This window comes from Rattus norvegicus, chromosome 11 (genome assembly GCF_036323735.1).
Source record: "Rattus norvegicus strain BN/NHsdMcwi chromosome 11, GRCr8, whole genome shotgun sequence".
NCBI lineage: Eukaryota > Metazoa > Chordata > Mammalia > Rodentia > Muridae > Rattus > Rattus norvegicus.
Window position 1 is genome coordinate 70,883,987 of NC_086029.1, and position 19,615 is coordinate 70,903,601.

General features: G+C 38.5%; 1 protein-coding gene across 1 annotated transcript in view; it reads right to left on the reverse strand.

The window, feature by feature from the left end:
- Zbtb20 (zinc finger and BTB domain containing 20) overlaps positions 1–19,615 on the reverse strand; it is a 739,030-nt gene that overhangs the window by 325,977 nt on the left and 393,438 nt on the right. The window contains 1 exon segment of the mRNA NM_001105880.2: positions 18,516–18,563. The gene's annotated coding sequence lies outside the window, so the exon portion shown is untranslated.

The window sequence follows — 19,615 nt, forward strand, 5'->3', positions numbered from 1 at the left end:
TAAATGTTCTAATGTTCCAGACTTGTGAAGTTCTACATTTTTGTTTGTTTTTACATTTTAAACGTGATTCAAGAATGACATTTTCCTAAGTATTCCCATCATCTATAGCATAAAAAAGAAGCAAGTGACAGTGGTTTCAACAATAGTCAATATTTATTTCATGTTTAGACATGCCAAGCACCACAATATTCCTGTGTATTAACTCATCTAACCTTTATAGCTTCACAATTAGGTTATTATTATTTTTCCATTAACTGAAAATATAATAATTAGAAGCTCTCTCAAGATAACACAATCAATGTGTACAGTCAGAATTTAAACCCAGGAGGGAGATAGCCTCTTCTATATGATGATTATGGTGACTGCATTACATAGTTAGAGAACTTCACTGAGGATGGCTGGCACCTCTGAACATAGTTGGCCCTGGATAATATACCATTTTACTTTTTGTATATACACACATAACTGTGATAAGCATTTCCCTTTAACTTAAGGAAACTACAGCTTATTCAAATTGTTAGTGCCATTAATTTTACTCACTGTGGCTATAATTATGTAAAATAAGAATTATTTGAATAGAAAAGTTGAGGTACTTCAAAGGTTTGTCTGATAATCCCGACATCTCCTAGGTGATCCACAGGTGGGTAGGGTAGTATGTACAGTCAAAATGAATGACCTACACCCTTGACAGGATGCAGTAAGACATGCTACTCAGAATAGCATGGATATGAAAATGGATGAACATTTACTTCTGGAATATTTCATTCAATACTCCCAGATGGTGGTTGCATCCTGGTAACCAGAACTACAGAAAGTGAGTGGATGAATAATTGTGTTCGGTGTATGGTATTTTGGCCCCTTTCTTACTTCTCTGAACCTCTTTCCCAGATGGTCCATTTGTGTTGTTGCTCTCCATGACTAAACACTTAACTCCGTTGTCCACAGCCTCCTTTAGTAGCACAGTAGTTAAAACTACAGCTCTGGAGTCAGGAGGAAAAGGTAAGCTCGGGTATTAGCAGTGCAGACTGAACCAGGCCTTAGTTCCCTTCTATGTGAAAGAATAGTAATAGACATTTCATTTAGCTGTTATGTTAAACAGGATAGTGAATGTTAAAGCCCAACAGGAGGTCAATGATTAATAAATGGGAACTTCATTATTATTGATTTTAACCTATTAATATATATGTTCTTGCCCCCGAGTAGATTATGTTTCTTTTCAGAGAGAATAATCAATATGAATGAATCCTTATTGCCTTGTGTACGGTTTCTTGAATGTTCAATACATATAACATATATTCATTTAATTTTTGTAAAAATTCCATGTGTAATACTTATATTCATTTTTATTAAGCATGTCAAATGAATATATACAATATATATATTTTTATATTATATATATCTTAATATGTGCTAGAAATACTACAAACTACATTATGTCATTATCTTGTAAAAGTTCCCTCCATAAGTTTCCAATTAGTGGACTTTAATAATAATCACTACTTAATACAGAAGACAATTTAGGCTCACAACTAAAAAGTGTTCTAAAATGTGAAGGCTTAATCACAGTCTTGTACTACCTGCTAAATGATACATTTGAGGTCGGTATTTAATAACAATTTGACCTTTCTGTTAAAACGGTTGCACTGTCAATTGTACCTGTTATGAGAAAATTCATGCTTACAACACACTAAACTGTCCTGTGGGCTTGTACAATCATCCATCCATTAGTTACCTCTGAAGAGGCTACTGTATGCTAGGCCTATGGCAAGCCTTGGGAGAAACAGAATGTTCTCATAAAAAGCAACAACAGATTGAATGTCATTTTCCTACTATCACTTCATGCACATTCTTATAAAATCAAAATTTTCTCCCTGCCCACTCTTTCTTTTCTGCTTGTTTCATAGTATTAAGTTTATACAGATTTTGCCCATAAGAAGCTTATATGACAAGGCACGCGACCATTTTAATTATATTTACTCTTCATTTTGAGTAAGTTTCTTTTTCATATCTGACAAAGACTTTTGAAGTGAAAAAGAAAGGCAAAGCAACCTGATTTTTTCAAAAAAAAATCTTTCATGTACAATCTTTTGTCTGTAATCTCATAATAGCTTAGAAAAATTTTAAAGGAGGTTTTAGATGTTTTTGTTCTTTTCAAATTGGCAAAATTTGATTTTTTTCTTCACGTTTGGATTGGCTTTACAAATTAACAAACAAGCAAACAAGAACATATTCAACCTAAAAAAGAGGAAAGAAAGAAAAGGAAAAAAGAAAGAAACAAGACAAAACCCCTTCACTGGAGCCTTGGCATCACTGACTAATGCCAGCAAACTGCTTCCATTCTTTTGTAAAGAGTTGAATGGTGCACAGGCAGGACCCACACAGAGCCAAATGTATCATACTAAGAAAAGACACAGAGGGCAGGAGAAGACCATCACCACTGCTGTCGACAACTTCCCAGGAAGCCATCAGCATGCAGAATCTCCTCCACCGCCATCTTGGTGGCATAAGCCAGGTGTTTGGGGCTGTGAGTGTTTAAGTGTTCTGATAGGCATCGTGGAAGCCTGAAGTACACTGTGATGCTAAAATGTACTGTGATCCTTACCGCTCACCTGTGACTATACGGTGTGATGAGTTGATAACTTCAGAAAAGAAGGGCTTTCAATAGAAAGAAAAATCTCCAAAACCTGGTTATTGAAATTGCATTTACTATATGCCCACTACTTCAAGACCACGCACGAAGTAAACTTGGCTTGAAACACTGTGGGGATGTGTCTGGGGACAACAGTGTGATGAGGTGGTGCGGAACCATGGGCCGGGGAACACATAGGCGCTTGACGTGACACAGTTCCAACTTGGCGGGACTGGTGCTCAGCTTTGTGCTGATTGATGTTTTAAAGGCTTTCTAATAAAATAAAGGAAAAGTTCAGGCTGGGTAGAGTGGCATATGCCTTTGATATCAGCATTTGAAAGGCAGAGTCAGGTGTGTATCTGTGTGTTAAGGCTACACAGTAAGACCCTGTCTCCAAACACAAGCTCGGCTATTACTTCGGATATATCCTACACATTTATAAGGGCTCTGTTTTAAATCTGAGAAATGATATGGTTGAAAAGTGGTGATTTATTTTAATTTTTTAATTCTGGGGATCAAATCCATAGACTTTTTTCCCCTACAGAGTTTAATTTCAGTGTTCTATTTTAGACAGAATACCTCTTCCATTGGCTAAAATCTCCATCCTAAAGGATATGGTTTGAGGTGAAATTGTGTAAATCTCTAAGCCATCCGGATGGCAGAGAGGAAGCCTGGCCAGGACACCCTTTGATTCTACATGGTATCTTTAGGGCACCCCACTCTCTGGATTTGTTCCTGAATTCCAGTTTTATCTCCTATGAAATTCCACTCTGCCCCAGGTGCTCACCACTCAGGTCTTCCTTTCTGCAGCACAGGAATTGGATTCCAGCTGTTTGTGTCCCATCCCACACCCTCCCACGCCCGAATTATATTTGATCACTTCTGCCTTACTTTTAAATTCACCGTTTCTTTTCTGATTTTTGTGTGTCAAATTCAGATGTAAGTTCAAGGAGGAAGTGGCCCGAGGTAAAGAATCCCATTCAGTTGCCAAAATGTATTTGAAAGACCACTTCCTCCTCAAAGTTTTCTTCTCACTTACTTGAGAGTTAACTCATCTTCTCTGATTTCCCATAGTACCTTGATCATTAACAACATCCCTTTCTTTCTGCTTTATATGGAAGCAATGTATTTTTAAGTTATATCTTTAAAGAGTCTAGATGGTCATGAGCCTGTGGGTACTGACCTTGAACTTACATCTGAATTTGACACACAAAAATCAGAAAAGAAATATGGTGTATTTGACTAAAGTAATAATGTCCAAATGCTACAGTGGTGGAACCAATGCTTGGTAATTGCTAGATGGATAATATGGAATTATATTCGATCACTTCTGCCTTACCTTTAAATTCATTTAACAATTTTGTATGCTCACTGAAGGAACTACAGGCTACTTTATCCAATGTTTTCTCTTAACTTGAATAAAATCTTGCGAATCAAATCAATAAAAAAAGAGAGAAACCTATTTTATGATAAAGATTGTTATTGGATCAAACAAATAATGGGTACATTTTTGCATCTACCTAAGTACAAATGATGACAGAGATGTCAGGAAACGGTGATAAAAACGCCTAGAAGCTTTCTCCCAGCATTGCTGCCAACACATAGAGTCTAGATATTCATTCTGTGAGTGGTGCTTATAAAATTCATGGATAATCTGCCCATTGATACTAACAATTTAAAACCAAAAAAACAATTTAATGCCAATGCAGGGGATAAATGGCTAACAGTCACACAGCCATTTATTGTCTAGGCAAGACAACAGATTTTAAACCTATTTTCTCCCTGAAATCCCCACCAAATCCTGAATATAGCTAGCATTTGCTCATTCTAAAGCAAAGGAATATAACCAAGCAAAGGAATATAAACTATCTCCTGGAGGCCACATTATTGGAAAGCTGTGGAAGAAGGATTAAGAAAGCTAAGGGCCTTCGTATTTTGCATTTATACCACAATGCTTCTTCTTGGTACTCACTCACCAAAGAAGTTGGAACAATGTGAATTAATATTTTAATAGAAGGGTTAAACAGAAAAGTATGACTTTAGACACTGAAATAGAAAATATTAAATAATATATAAATATATATAAAACTAACATTGTAAACATTTTACTTGTATTCACTGATTGGATCTTTAAAACAACTCTTTGCAGGTTTTCAGCATCATTATAATCCTTACTTCTTGGTAGAAAAGTCAGCCAGAGACAAGCATCACAAAGTCACAAAGCTGGTCAGCAGCTATGCATAGCACTCACAGACCAGAGTCCGCAGAGCTGCATTTCTGCTTTTAGCACCGCATTAGGACCACAGGCTGCTACAGAAAAAGGGATAAATGAAGTTCCAAGCACATGGTTTGGTATAAAGTCAGCCTTTCAGTGAATGCTATGTCCTATCCTTTTCTTATCAAACAACAATCAGAGTAATATGTATTAATGTATATTTCAGTTTTGAAGGCTTTAGGTTTTACATTTTCAAAGAAGAGTTAATATGGAGATGGTGAAAGCCAAGGCCAGGAGTTTGCTGGGATACTGTGTCTCTGAGACATAGCAGAAGTTATACATGTGAAGTCTTACCCACATGGATAATTCAGTAGGAGTTGAATGAGGATGACAAGACTAGACTTGCTAACATCATGGGGAAAGCTTAAGAGACCTCAGCCCTAAGCAAAGAACTACTGGCAACTTAGGATGCTGAGAATGGAAGAAATAATCTTTCCCCGTGAAGGACACTGAAGTTATTGAATACCAAAGCATTAGCCCTGAAAACATACTTATAAAAGTAATGTACAGACAGAGAAAGTTGTATTCACGAGTTTAAGAACATACATACACACACACACACACACACACACACACACACACACACACACACACCCCAAGAATTAAAAAAGAGACGGCTATGAATTTGAAAGAGAGTAAACATGCGAGAGTTTGCCAGGAGAAAAAGGAGGAAATGATATAATTATATTAATTTCAGTGTTTTTAAAAGATGGTGAATGTGCAGCACAATAAATCTATGTAATACAATGTTGAGTATTTTTAAACAGGTATAAACAAAAGGTACGATATAAAGGTGTGCACAGATTTTTAACAAAAACAGTAAGGGTCTATATATACAGGAAAAAGTATAACGTATCCAAAAATTTGAAGGTAAATTATTTGTGGATGATTTTGAGTGATTTTAATTATCCTCTCATAGTTTAATCTATACACATGAATGATTTTCAAATGAAAAAGTAAAAATGAGTAGCTATGGTAGGTTACATTCCTATTTTAGAGACAATAATATTGAGGGCAAGATCAGTAGAAATTGTAATTTTCCCTGTATTTAGTGATGGAGCTTGAATAGAAACCAGTGCTTTCATTTTTAATTAGTGTGTTTTCTGACCTCTCTTTCTCTTCAGTTGTTACCATAATGGAGAAATTCAAAAGGAAGCTATGAAGAGAGCCGTGGAGGTGGCTGGAGATGCAGACTGAAGTTGTGCTGCCAGACTCCTGAGGAGTCCCTACATGGCTCAGGCCCCTTCGAGATCTCACTCAGGCTACATGCCTGAGTGCAAACAGCACTATACATAGCAGGCTGTAACAGCATCGCCAATTCTTTACTTACTCTACGACTCAGAACAATGTCTGTATACCCCATGATTTACTGTGACTCCCAGCAGAGGATGTGATCATGTGTGGGACTAGTACACATCTCTACCTGTTGGCACTATGTCTAGGGAAATAATCTGACTTGATTGATGAAAGGTTAAGCTACATAAAGAGCAGGGACCTCAGATACTTTTGTAGGGGACCAAATTCTAAACTTGCTAATGGTTTATCTTCCCATAATAACTGTTCAAAGTGAAACTTGTTTTTCATGAAAGGGTATAGTTAACATACCATATCATGTCCTTCTATACTAATCTGGGACCAAAATAAGCCACTGGGAAAGCTCCGGGTCCCATTTCTGGGGCATTTCTTATCCTCCATCTTTGATGCCACCTGGAAGGATGCATTAGTATCAAATAACTGTCTTGATTACCACACCCTGATACTCCTGATTGCCATTTGCATTCCAAGCCTGTTTAGTGCTTCCTGAAAAGTAGGTTCTTCCCTGTGGTGACTCAGACAGGGTCAATCTTAGATTTCTGTTTGAAGACACCAAGACTTTGCCATGTCTCATTCTCTGGCTTCATGAAATTTCAGCAATGTTCAGAAACCCACTGAATTGACTTGATACTTCAAACACAACAGAAACTATTACAATCACTACCAATTGACTGGATTGACAGCCAGCTTTCATCCAGCTATGTGAAAAAATATTTAGGTTCTCATACATTTCCATTAGTTTACCCAGAGTTAATTACACATTCTAGGTTCTAAACTAAAATATGTTCTTTCATTTACTAGAAATATAAGAAAACAAGCATGCAAGTATAGCTTAGAGTATAATAACAGCCCCATGTTTTATATAGATATCCTTCAGAAATTTGTAATGCCATAATACACAGAGGTGAGCATAAGGGTTTAAGCTGGCTTTGTGAAACAGACCATGCATTGGCCATAAGTCACTGGCTATAGTGGAAAGGAGAAAAGATGTTGTGAATCAATGGTTACAAGCAAACCAACAAACCCGGGTACACAGCTCATTTTGGGTCTCTGCCAAAGAACAGTCTGAAACAAGGGTTGATGTGTATGTAGTAATCTGCATGGTGCTTTCAGAAGGCAGGATTGAATGAGTAACTGAGGCTGAATCAGAGAAGAGGAGGAAGAAGTTTTATAGTAAAGGTATGTTAGCAAGGCCACTAGGGTCTAAATGGGATGTTACTCCAGAAACATCCAGACTTGTACAGTGCCTCCAGTGGTGTCCACATAAAAGAAATAAGCATTAATTTCTACTCCATGTTTTTTTACTTCATAGCTGTCTCATCCTTAGTAAGTCTAGAATGGACTCACCAATCTCTTCTAACATTGCAATATATCATGGATATAGTGGTTTGGATGAGAATGGCCTCCACAGAATCATATATCTGAATACTTTGTCCCCAGTTGGTAGAACTGTTGGTGAAGAGCAGGAGGTATGGCCTTGTTGGCGTACATATGTCCCTAAGGGCGGGGTTCGCTATTTCCAAAGACTCACGCCATTCTCTGTGCTCGCTCTACCTCGTGGTTGTGGACCAAGATGTGAGCTTTTGCTGTCCCTTTGCTGTTCCCTCTTACTCTAACCCTCTCAAACCAAAGCCAAACTAAATGCTTCCTTTACGAATGGCTTAGCCACTGTATTTCATCATAGCAATAGAAAGGAACTAAGATACCAAGGGAGTATTTAGTGTACACTTCAGCTAGGAGCCTAGGCTTAGAATGAAATTCTTAGGCCAATGGATAGATCTAGAAAATAGCATCCAGAGTGAGGTAACCCTGTCACAAAAGAACACACATGCTATGCACTCAATGATAAGTGAATATTATCCCAAAAAGGTTGGAATACCCAAGATATAATTCACAGACCATGTGAAGCTCAAGAAGAAGGAAGACCGAAATGTGGATGCTTCAGTCCTTCTTACAAGGGGAAACAAAATACTTACGGGAGGAAATACAGGAACAATGAGTGGAGACTGAAGGAAAGGCCATCCAGAGATTGCCCCACCTGGGGATCCATCCCATATGCAGCAACCAAAGCCAGTCACTATTGCTGATGCCAAGAAGTACTTGGTAACAGGAGCCTGATATGGATGCCTCCTGAGAGGCTCTGCCAGAGCCCTACTGATACAGATTAAGATGTTTGCAGCTAACCATCAGACTGAGTACTGGGACCCCCAATGGAGGAGTTAGGGAAAGGACTGATGGAGCTTTAGGGGTTTACAACCACATAGGAAGAACAACAATATCAACCAACCAGCCTCCGCAGAGCTCCCAGGGACTAAACCACCAACCAAAGAGTATACATGGAGGGACCCATGGCTCCAGCTACATATGTAGCAGAGGATGGCATTGTCTGGCATCAATAGGAGGAAAAGTCCTTGGTCCTGTGAAGGCTCTTTTCCTCAGTGTAGGGTAATAATGCTAGGGTGTTTAGGTGGGAGTGGATGAGGGGAAGCATCCTCATAGAAGCAGAGGAAGGGGGGGATGCCAGAGGGGGAACTGGGAGGGATGACATTTGAAATGTAAATACATAAACTACCCAATAAAAAATTAAAAAAAGATGACCCTAGGCATTAATAGCAGACAAAGAGGACATACTAGCCTATCAAACAGGCTGAGACCTTGGTATGATTGTGGGACAAATGTTATTGGAGTCACCAATCAGTCTTGTTACATTTAAGGTCTACTCAATGAGATGAGACCCATACCTGGCACTGTCAATAATGTCAAGAACCTGTAGTCCTGAAACCAATCATTACTGTTTTGCTAAATATGATAACAGTAAAATGAGTCCTAAACACTTATCCATAGATTAGCACATCCCTTACTCCTCATCAAAGAAGCCTTTTCATGCAGCAGATGGGAATTAACATAGAGAAGAAGAGACCAGAATGCTCAGCCCTAAATGGGAAGTCAAGATCAAAGCCTTCCTCTCAAACACCATGGATCTAAATGGCAAAGGGGTGGCAAGTTTGTGGGAGCCAGAGTTGTTGAATGACTTAAAAATGTTTTTTTTTTGTTTTTGTTGTTGTTGTTTTTGTTTTTTAAAGACACAACTGAGCAAATGCACAAACAAACTCACAAACTGTGAGTGCATGCACAAGCTGGAGGTCAAAGCAGACAAAGATCTATCATGGAGGAGGGGAGGTAGGCATGAAGTCCCTTTCAACACACAGCTAGCTAAGGCAGCTGTTGGTGTTTGATTGCTCCTGGGGGCGGGGCTGTTTTCTTCAATAGAGTGATACCTGGCATGTCAACCACCTTCCAGGGCAGGTCCCATGACCAAGAATAATTGGCCCACATAAACTAGACTCATAGAAGAAAGGGTGGTAGGGGAGCAGGGAGGGGGGAGACTGTGAAGTTGGATGGGAGAAAGTTGGGGAAGAATCTGGGTGAAGTCAGGAAAGGGAGATAAATATCAAAGTACACTGTATGAAATTCTCAAGGGAAACAGTGTAGGCATATAACACACCCACACTGACCTGGCACCCTTAAAATTGGTTTGGGAAAGTCAGACAGTCATTTACATTCAATTCTACTGCACACGGGCTGTCTAAACTCTTCAAGGTGTCAAATCTTGGAGTAAATCCTAAGCGATTCAGCTAAGAAATACAGTTCTCAGTATTTTCTTGGGAGTCATTCCTTCATTATTATCCTATAGAATAATATGTATTGATCTTTCCATGCTTGTGAGAAAATGTTAGATCAATTTTTGGAAAGTAAGAAAAAAAATGGTGGTATTTCATATCACCTTGCCAAGATGCACTGGAAAATTTCCTAACATTTAAATTACGGCAATATGGTTTTTAGTTAATATTTTCATAAGGTTTATTAAAGTGGAAGACAATTGGAAGTTTAAGGTTGTATCTGAATGTATGAACTTGAAGGTGTTGGACATAAATGAGTGCTTTATAGAACGTTATTGACATAAGCTTCTAGAATAGTTCTGTCACCCCGATGATCTTTGCTTCAGATAACCCTGCCCAGCAGCTTTATAAGGTGGGAATTCAGTTTACTATACAACTGACCAGGCAGCAGAGGACGTTTCTGGAACAGACTGGTTTGGAGGCTTACATTAAGTTTAATACTTGTGTTTTTAGAACAGTTGGCAAACCAATCATTTCTGTGTTATAATATATAAAGGAAAGGATTGTGTCTTTAATCTCCAAAACTACCTCAGGGCATGCCGGGCAGGTTACAGTCCCTTACACAGACATATGTGGCTTCTCCTTGACAATGAGTAGGCAACTTTAAAAAAAAAAGTTTCAAAATAGACCCCACCCACCAGCATTTTCCACCCTGAGACATTAAACTCAGTTGCAAAGACATGAAATGTTACTATTTACAAAGCTGTTTTCATCTTACATCCTGTCTTTTCTCTTGTGCATTTTCTTTCTTTTTCCCCTTTCTCCTTGTTCCCTTACCTACTTCATTCTACCCATTTGCTCTCATTTCCTAACGCCTCCTACCCTATTCTTCTAAAATCTGTTCATCCTGAAACAGGCTTCGGCAATAGAAAAGAAAAGGCCCTAGACAAAGCCGGGATCTGAGACAAGGCCCTCCAGAGGGTGGTGAATGGTGACTGCGGTACAGCCTGTGGGGTTGAGAATGTTAACCACTCTGGAGGTTCTTCCCCGGAAAGCCATTAGGCTTCAGCAGGCTTGATAGCTGTATCAAGCCTTGTGATTTCAAAGCTTTCATGGCTGACAAGGACTTGCTAATTTCAAACTTTCTAACCAATTACAATCACAAAGAACTCAGGACAATAATCAGTGAGCAAAATGAAACTGCTCTGGGAAGCAGCCTCTGCAGGTTTCACTCTTGAGGCTTGGCAGCCAGTGTGCAGCTGGGACTCGGCTTCAGCAAGTAAATAAAAATACACCATAAAGTACACACACACAATGGATCCCACTCGCTGTTGTTCCCAGTAGTGGGCTATGTAGAAACCTTGTCCTGCATTCAGCCCATTAATTTCTGATGGTGTTAATTAAAAACTTTTGATGCTGGCCTGAATGGAAAATACCTCAAACAGTGTTTCCTTTATTGAAGGCCTAAGTTCTAAGTCTTGGATTATTAGGTTAAGCTCTGTCAGCAGTGAGACCAACAGAAATGCTTTTCATACCATCTGCTTTGACCGAGAAGAACCGTAATGGTGATAATAAGTGAGTAAAACGGAGGGCGAAGAGGAACTGTTTAGGTTGAGAACTCTGTATTTCAACTCACTTTTGAAGAACTATACTGAAAATTCAAGTCGCTGAATACAGAACAAATGGTTAAGAAAAATAAGAGCAGAGAGAGAGAGAGAGAGAGAGAGAGAGAGAGAGAGAGATAGATCTCTAAAATTTTACTGAACATTCAAGTCACCACATGTTCCAGGACCTGCATTTTTTACACTTTAAAACAAGAAAGCTGCTTAAAGTTGCTAAGTGACCCCTCTCTGTCTTTCCTCTCCTCTTCTGCAGGCTGAGGAAGAATGCTACAATAGTATAGCCAGCTGATTTTGTGGCCTCAGAAACATAACATAATTATTGAGGACTAGCATTTCCTGCTTCAGACTAAGGTGGGATGGAGGAATGGAGCTGAGGACAGAGTTGTCATCCACTCTCTGTGACATGGGGACAACAGTTCCAGCCGAGCACTGCTCCGAGTTCTCTACCATCCTGAAAGCCTGTGCAGCCTTGGGACCTGAGAGGGCACAGAGGAGCACAGTGTGACTAGTGCTGGGCTATAAAGAATGCCCCGCCCCTCTATCCAATGGCCTGTGAAATATGAAAAACCCGTGGAATATTTGGATTAGTTTTTCATATTTGTGTCTGACTTTGTTACTTAATACTTCTCTCCCTTGGGATGGATGGGGGCTGGTAGCTTTGAGTATCAGTAGTGAGGGCCCCAAAATGCTATCTCACAGCCACCCTACTTTCTTTGTACCTTACTTTGTCCAAGATTATCACTTTTTTCATTTCCCATCCTGCTTATTTACACTGCCTGTGAAATCAACTGCTTCCTTAAAAGACCACAAAACTTCTGGCTTTTCCCGCCAAAGGTCTCGTCACCTACTCTTGTTTAGATTATCATAGCTTTAAAAGGGATGGTGTTCTGTACAAAGGCTAACCATTTGGGCAGGTTTTCTTTCCTTCCTTCCCAATGTCAGGCTTCCCTGGCTCGGCCTCTCGGACAGTCTGCAGAACCAACCCACCCAATCTGATGTGACACAATGTGATCCTTCAGGAAAGTGAGCAACAGAAGGCCTTACAGTAAGGCATGAGGAGGGGATACCCTGATGAACAGAACTGAAGCTCCATAAAAGAAATAGCTCTGAGCAAACCACAGGAATTTGTTTGCTCACAAAATTTATGAATTTTACTCTGAGTAAATGGATAGGTGACAGTGCCTACAAAGGGCTAGTAAATGTAAATTAACTAACAGATATACAGCAAATGAATGCATTTAAAGATGGTTTTCAGTTGAAATGATCTTTTTTTCCTAGAGACCAAGTTTTTGTTAAACTTAATCCCAACTCTCTTCCCTCTCCAGCAGTAGAAACATCTGGTCGGTTTTAGATTCCCCTTGGATTTCCAACTTCAAAGGGAATTATAAAGAATAACAAATTCATGTACTGGCAGTAAAAAAAAAAAAAAAAAAACCTAGAGCAGCAGGAGAGAATGATAAAATTGTCCTTATTTGACTGCTAGTGACAGGAGCCACATGCAGAACTATGAGAAAAAACAAAGGCAAAAATCACCTGTTGACAACCAGAGTTCCTGCAAGGTACTAAACCTTATATACACAGGGCCATACATAGCAATCCATCAGAGCTGGTTTTTATTAATATTATTAATATTATTATTATTATTATTATTATTATTGTTGTTGCTTTTACTGAAATGAATAAAACAGTATTTAATATTTAAAATGAATTGGAACAAAAGAAAATGATTCACATTCCCCTAACAAAACCTTCATTGAAACAATAACAAATAAATCAATACAAATGTATCGAAAGGATGACTTGGAGACAATCTCAGAGACCTCTTGGCCTTTGAGTTTTGACTTCATTTTGAAAAAACTGAATTTTTATTTTAGGGAGGGCAGGATAAACCATCCCAGAAATAAATTCAGTTCTAACAGAGCACAGACTTATCATATCCTGATTAAAAACTGTTCTCCAAGGCCTGAAAAGTACCTGGTGTTTTGTCCTTGCTTCTGGGTACTCACTATGTGTGAGGACTGGCCAGATATTGAAGTCTTGTTAGTAGAGGAAGGTTTAAACGAACTGTATTTGTAACTGTGACACAATTACCATGCTGTGTTTGACAACACAAAATAAATATGGAATTATTTCTCTCTATCATTTCCTTGCAAACATGAAACACTTTCTAGAGTATAGGTCTTGATGCAATCAGACAGGAGAGAATGAGGACATCTAGAGAAAGTGTAATGCTGCCATTGTGATTATCTTTTATAAACAACCTGTCCTCATTCTTGCTTTATGTGCTTTATCTACAACAACAACATCAACACAAACAAAAACAAACAAAGACATGATTAACCAATCAACTTGTTTGTGGACAAAGAAAGAAAAATAGTTACAGGCTAAAATGTCTTTAAATAATTAATTACAAGAGTCAATACACTTAGTATTGAAGGGTTATAAGATCTCCATGTCACAAATACATTAGATGAATTCAGAGTGGCTATTGGATATCCAGAAAACAAAATAATGGCACACATCCCCAGAAATCAGAAGTATTTCTACAGGGGAGGTCAGAGCTGATAGAAGCAGTTCTCTTGGGAGTCTACAGGGACCTCTGGAGCAGTTTCCTGGTGGATGGCCAGTTCTGAACCATCTCCTGTTTAAACTGTAGGGATTCCCCCTCAGCATTCCAATGTCAACTGACTGTAATGACAATGTAATTGTTCCTTGAACATCTACCTTTCGCATGGACTTCACTCCTTTCTCTTCTCCCATGTGATACAGAATCACAGGAGTTATCTTGGTGAGGGAATAACATAATTTTTACCCTCATGGCAATTGTACACAATTGCATAATATATGTTCAATATAAACTTCCCAGAAAATATGGCAGTTTCATGGACTAGAGAGACTTGGCAATCTAAATAAACCCTTCTACCTCCTTTGACTATGATTATCAGCATCTTGAGGCTTGAAAGCCCTATCATGATGCAGGGTACTCACAAAGGATTCCCTGCCTTAAAATAAGGAGAACCACTCAACTATAATCATGAGCTTAGATCAGAGTAAGAGGTAGAAAGTGTTGATTGCTACTTTATTCTTAGCATGTTGATTTTCAGCAGTGTGACATATAAGGTCACAATACAACAGCAATGACCCAGTAACAGGATCCCAAAATGCCACACACAAGGAAGAAACACTAGCTATTTTTCAAGGCTTTCTGGAACAGAACTTTTATCAGGCTCAGGTGACAATCCTACTGATCTGTTGGGAGTCTGAGTTACTTCTGAGATGGCTTCAGCTACTTTTTCTAGAAGAAAATACTATAACTATTATTAATAATTATTACTATAGCTATGATCATGATGGCCTTTTGGTAGATAACTTGAGTACATGGTCTAATACACAAACCAGAAAGAACCATGGTTTCTATTTCACAGAATGTACTTTATAGCTCAGATTTATGACAGGAACATAGTACACCATCACATGTAAGGAAAAGGTGTAAATGAGTGACCATGATGTGCTGTTAGTATCAGTTCTCAGTAATGGTGGGAAGTGAGTTGCTGTAGCGCATGGATACTTAGTAGCTTTACTGCCTGAATTTCACCGCACAAGGGCACAGTTTGGCTCTTTAGCTGATATTTTAAAGGGGTGGTGATGCCACGTCATTGTGGAGGAAAATAAATGTTCAGAAGACAGATGGAAAGAGAAGAGCTGGGAAGAGGAAAAGAATGTGTGTTGTTTATACATGCGCAGGCGCAGTTTCTACAGATGCTCTGTGGACTGGATCGTTTATTGCTTGTGGTATTACTTTCTTCTTTCCCTGTGTGCTTTTCCTACCAGCTTTGGCAGAAAATAGTTTGTATGTGTTCACTTTGTAAGCCACCATATTTTTCTAGAGATTTAGTGTGGTGAAGAAATTTTTTATTTCTTCTCGAAGGGTTGGGCACATCAATATTCTAGCTACTCACTTTCGAGGCCAATGGAAACTACAGCACAGATTAAACAGGCCAGAGGAGCACATGAATTCAGTCTCTATGGATGCGGCGTGTGCCTGCTCACATCCTGAATATCTGATGGGTGCAGAACACCTGTTGGATAACAGGCCACCATTTAACCGTCTCTGGCTTAGCATTCAGACAGTAGGAAGAAAGGAAAACTCGCACACAGGTACTGTGCACAAAGCCCAAGCCAACAGATCATTCTGAGTATAGAGATCTTTTGTGAAAGTTGGGGTCTATCTGTGGAAAGGTGGCTTGTAAATGTTTCCTCCAAAAACCTTGGGACAACCAGAGTAGTAAACAAAGGCACTGCTCTGTAGTGGATTTTTTTCTCCACTCAGATATAGATTCTCCACTGCATATATAAAATTAGATAAAATTCCCCCTTTCAGATTTAGGAGTTCCACATGACTCTCAGATGCTTTCCTGTTCTCAAAAAAAGCCATAAAATCTATAAATATTTGGGCAGAGTACTAACTTTGGTTAAGTACTTTGCTTTGCTCTATACAGCATGGGCTTAAAGCAGCATAGCGGTCTAAGTAGTCAGAGGATGAACCCTTTCATTTACTTCAGATAAACAATTGTATATAATACATTGATATGTTCAATGATAAAGATAATTAATATTGCATATGTCTGCTATGCAAGTTATCATCCTAAAATTGAGTTAAGTGAAAAGATCCTAAAGAAAACCATTTGCCCCAGAAGCCTATCTGTTAGAATGGTCTCTTCTTCAACCAAGCTATTCTCTGGCTTGCAGATATGCCTGAGGATGCTACAACACAAGCTGCTGAGGTCTTCCAATCAGTTGTTACATGTGAGAGGACACAGGCCAAGACACTAAGAAGAGAAACAGTGTTCCATATAACGACAGGATTTTTCTGAAACTTTTTGAAACATCAACCTGAAAAAGCATCCTAATGAACCAGATATATTAGCTAATTAATTAACTGCCATGATGTCTGAGGTTTGCTTCAAAATAACAAGGCAATACAGTGGAAACTGATAGGCCACGAGTTAAGCACTGAATAAGCTAGATGATGAATACACAGGAGTTCATTACCGTAATCTGACTACATTCATGGATTTGAAACATTCCACAAAATAATCTTTAAAAAAATATATACTTCATTTGAACTTTCAATCATTTATCCATTATTTACTGACTGATTCATTGTTCCTATGCAAGGGATTATGAAAATGGAAACAGCTAAAATATAATGCTTTTTGGGGCATTTTGATTATAGGAATAGTATTTATTTATTTAGAATGTCTGTAAAGACTTTGTAACTAAATGCAAAATTTGTAAGTTAAATTGTAAAAGAAGGAAAAATATTATAGAGGAATGCTGAGTACATCATATTTGAAAGTATGTCCTCAGGAGAAAATGAGAGCTAGAACATACATCAAAAGTTATTAATGGCTAGATTTAAATTATGAAAATAATATAATTTTTCTTCATTTTACTCCTATGTATTTTTCCAAATTATTTTTAATGAACATGTATCATGTTAAAATGAAATAAATATTTGTTCATTAGTAGAAAAGGTATGCTCTCCTCCCCTAGAAGATTTCCGTTTACTAAAACAGAGAAACTGCAAGCACATAGCCCTGCCCAGTACTCTATACTGCCTGATATCTTTGTGCCTGAAAGTGAAATACACCCAAAGGCAAAGCCCATCAATACATATTTGATCTGATCTTAGCAACAGAAAACCCTTGGGAGGAATCTGCTTACTTGCAAGTCAGCAATAGTGTGGACTTTTGGCTTTTCTGTGTTGCTATCACTTGTGAGGAATGCTAAGGGAGAGTGCATTACAGTTAGTGAGGAGGCCTGTCCCTGTGCCTCTAAGCTCACACTGACAGCAGGTTTATTCTAGGTAGCAAAACAAGTAAAGCAGGGAGTAAGGGCTGGGGGAGAGAAAGTGTAACAGCCCTAAAGCTGTGGCCTTCGGTGATAAGCTGGATAAGCTCAGGAACAGAGATAGACTGGTAACAGAATTAGAAAGAAAAACAATGACAACTATGGATTGTGTGCAGTGAGCATGGAAATTCCCCACAAAAAGCTATCTTTCTCACCCCAAGAGATGATTTTCTCCTTTTAGTGCACATTCATATGGAGTGAAGTCAAGAGTGCAACTTTAAAGGTTTGGATGACTATGCTGTTATGACTAAACAGGCCTAGAGTGCCAGGCAGAAGAGAGCCAGAAGCCAAGCGAGGTGCTCCTTCCTGCCCCCCCCTTCCCCAGAGTACATTTGTCCTCATGATTTACTGCAGGCCAGTCTAGCAAATTCAGCTCTTCCAGGCTGTTTCCTACTTGATGATGGTCCACTATCGTACCTCCCCATCCTGCCTTGCTCTCTTTCAGACACCTACTACCAAGCCTGTTGAAGGACACAATGCTACCCTTCTAGAAACTTCTCACAGTCTCACCAGAAGACAAGGAGCCAAACTCTAAACCGATGTTTACATGGTCTTGGTGCTATTAATTTCCAGATACGGACATGTTTATCCGTAACTGAGCAAGCTGTTCCCCTTTCTTCCTGTGGATATATGCAAGGGTGGCTATGTCTGTTCTTAAGATTCCAAAGAAGCAAATACATCTCAGAAACAGAAAATATATAATACAAACCAGAAGTTCAAAGAGACATAAAACATGTTTGAAAGACGTTCTGTGTGTTTCCCTAATGCCAAACTTTGTGCATTCTCCATAGGGAACATCAGTATCTATCTTCACCTTACGACTGTTTCTGTCCTTTCAGAAGTTCTTTAGAAAAATTTATCTTCGGGAAGACTTCCAAACAAGTCCTTTAATGCCTCTATCCATGTCTACTCAAGTCACTCAAAATGTTTAACAATACTGTTATATTGGTTCTTATTCTTCTATATTTTGTCAGTATCAAAACACATTCTATTCAAATTTAGTCTTGTGGTGGTAAATTCACTACAGTTCTTAGATTTACTTCTTGTTTGACCAGAGTTGCTAAATTTGGTATGAATACATTTTATTTCCTTGGACTTTGATATTTTGGCCTGCAATTGAGAGACAATGAAATCTTACTTACCAGTCAGCAAGGCTGTATGAAATACTCAATTGCTGATGATGAAACAGTCTGAAATGGAGAAGGATACCATAAGTGTCGGTAGGCATTTCACCTAACATATGACAACATGCTGATCACAGAAAAGAGTCCACTTGTCCCTTGGCACCCTGGCTTGGAGATAGGAGAAAGTAAAAGATGGTTCCCTTTGGGAATAAAAGCACAATGAGACCCTCCCAACAGGTTACTTGGTGAGTGCCTGAATATTTAACTTGATGATCACTAACCGGATGCAGCCAGTAATAAATGATTGCTAACCCTTTAGACGGTACACTCTGTGCTGAGAAAGTTCAGTTTCACAGTTAATTATTGTGATCTGCTTAAAAAATAATCAAACATTTGGGAACCACAAGGATTTACAATTCTGTTTGAATTTTACTGTACTTTTCATTAACCATTTTATAAATAAAAGCAAACTGGGCCTTCCTTGCTCTGGGCTGGTTCGTTACTCATGCTCTGGATGTTCAGTCTTGTGGCAGCGATGGGAAAACAAGTGATGGACTGTGTATGCCTGCTTTCATGACACTTCGTCAGAGTACAGGCTGTGCTATCCTTCTTGATGACAAATTAATGTATGGTTTTATATTCCCGAGCTGGGTAAGAGAAGCACAAATGTGAACTGAAACCTTTAAAACTTTTATGCTAAGTCACAAAGTAACAGATTGAAATAAAAATTAACATTAAAAAATTTTCAACTGTGGAATAAACAAGCCTCCAACTGTTATATAATCTACATTTTAGAAACTGATAGCCCAATAGTATACACCTATTAATATTTCTACGTGGCATTTCTTATCAATTGCCTTAAAAATACAGAAGCTACAAGTTTTCCTGATAGTCACTGAACCTTCAATATGAGCACCATAATGACAGCCTATAGAAAATCATAACCAAACTACTCCAAACAGGACTCAGAAAGACCTGAAATTTGTCCAGTCACAAATAATGAGACTGTACATGAGAGTCACTCATAGGAAAGGTTGAATATATATATATATTCATATTATATATATTCATATATATATTATATATATATAAATGAAAACAGAATTAACTATCCAGAG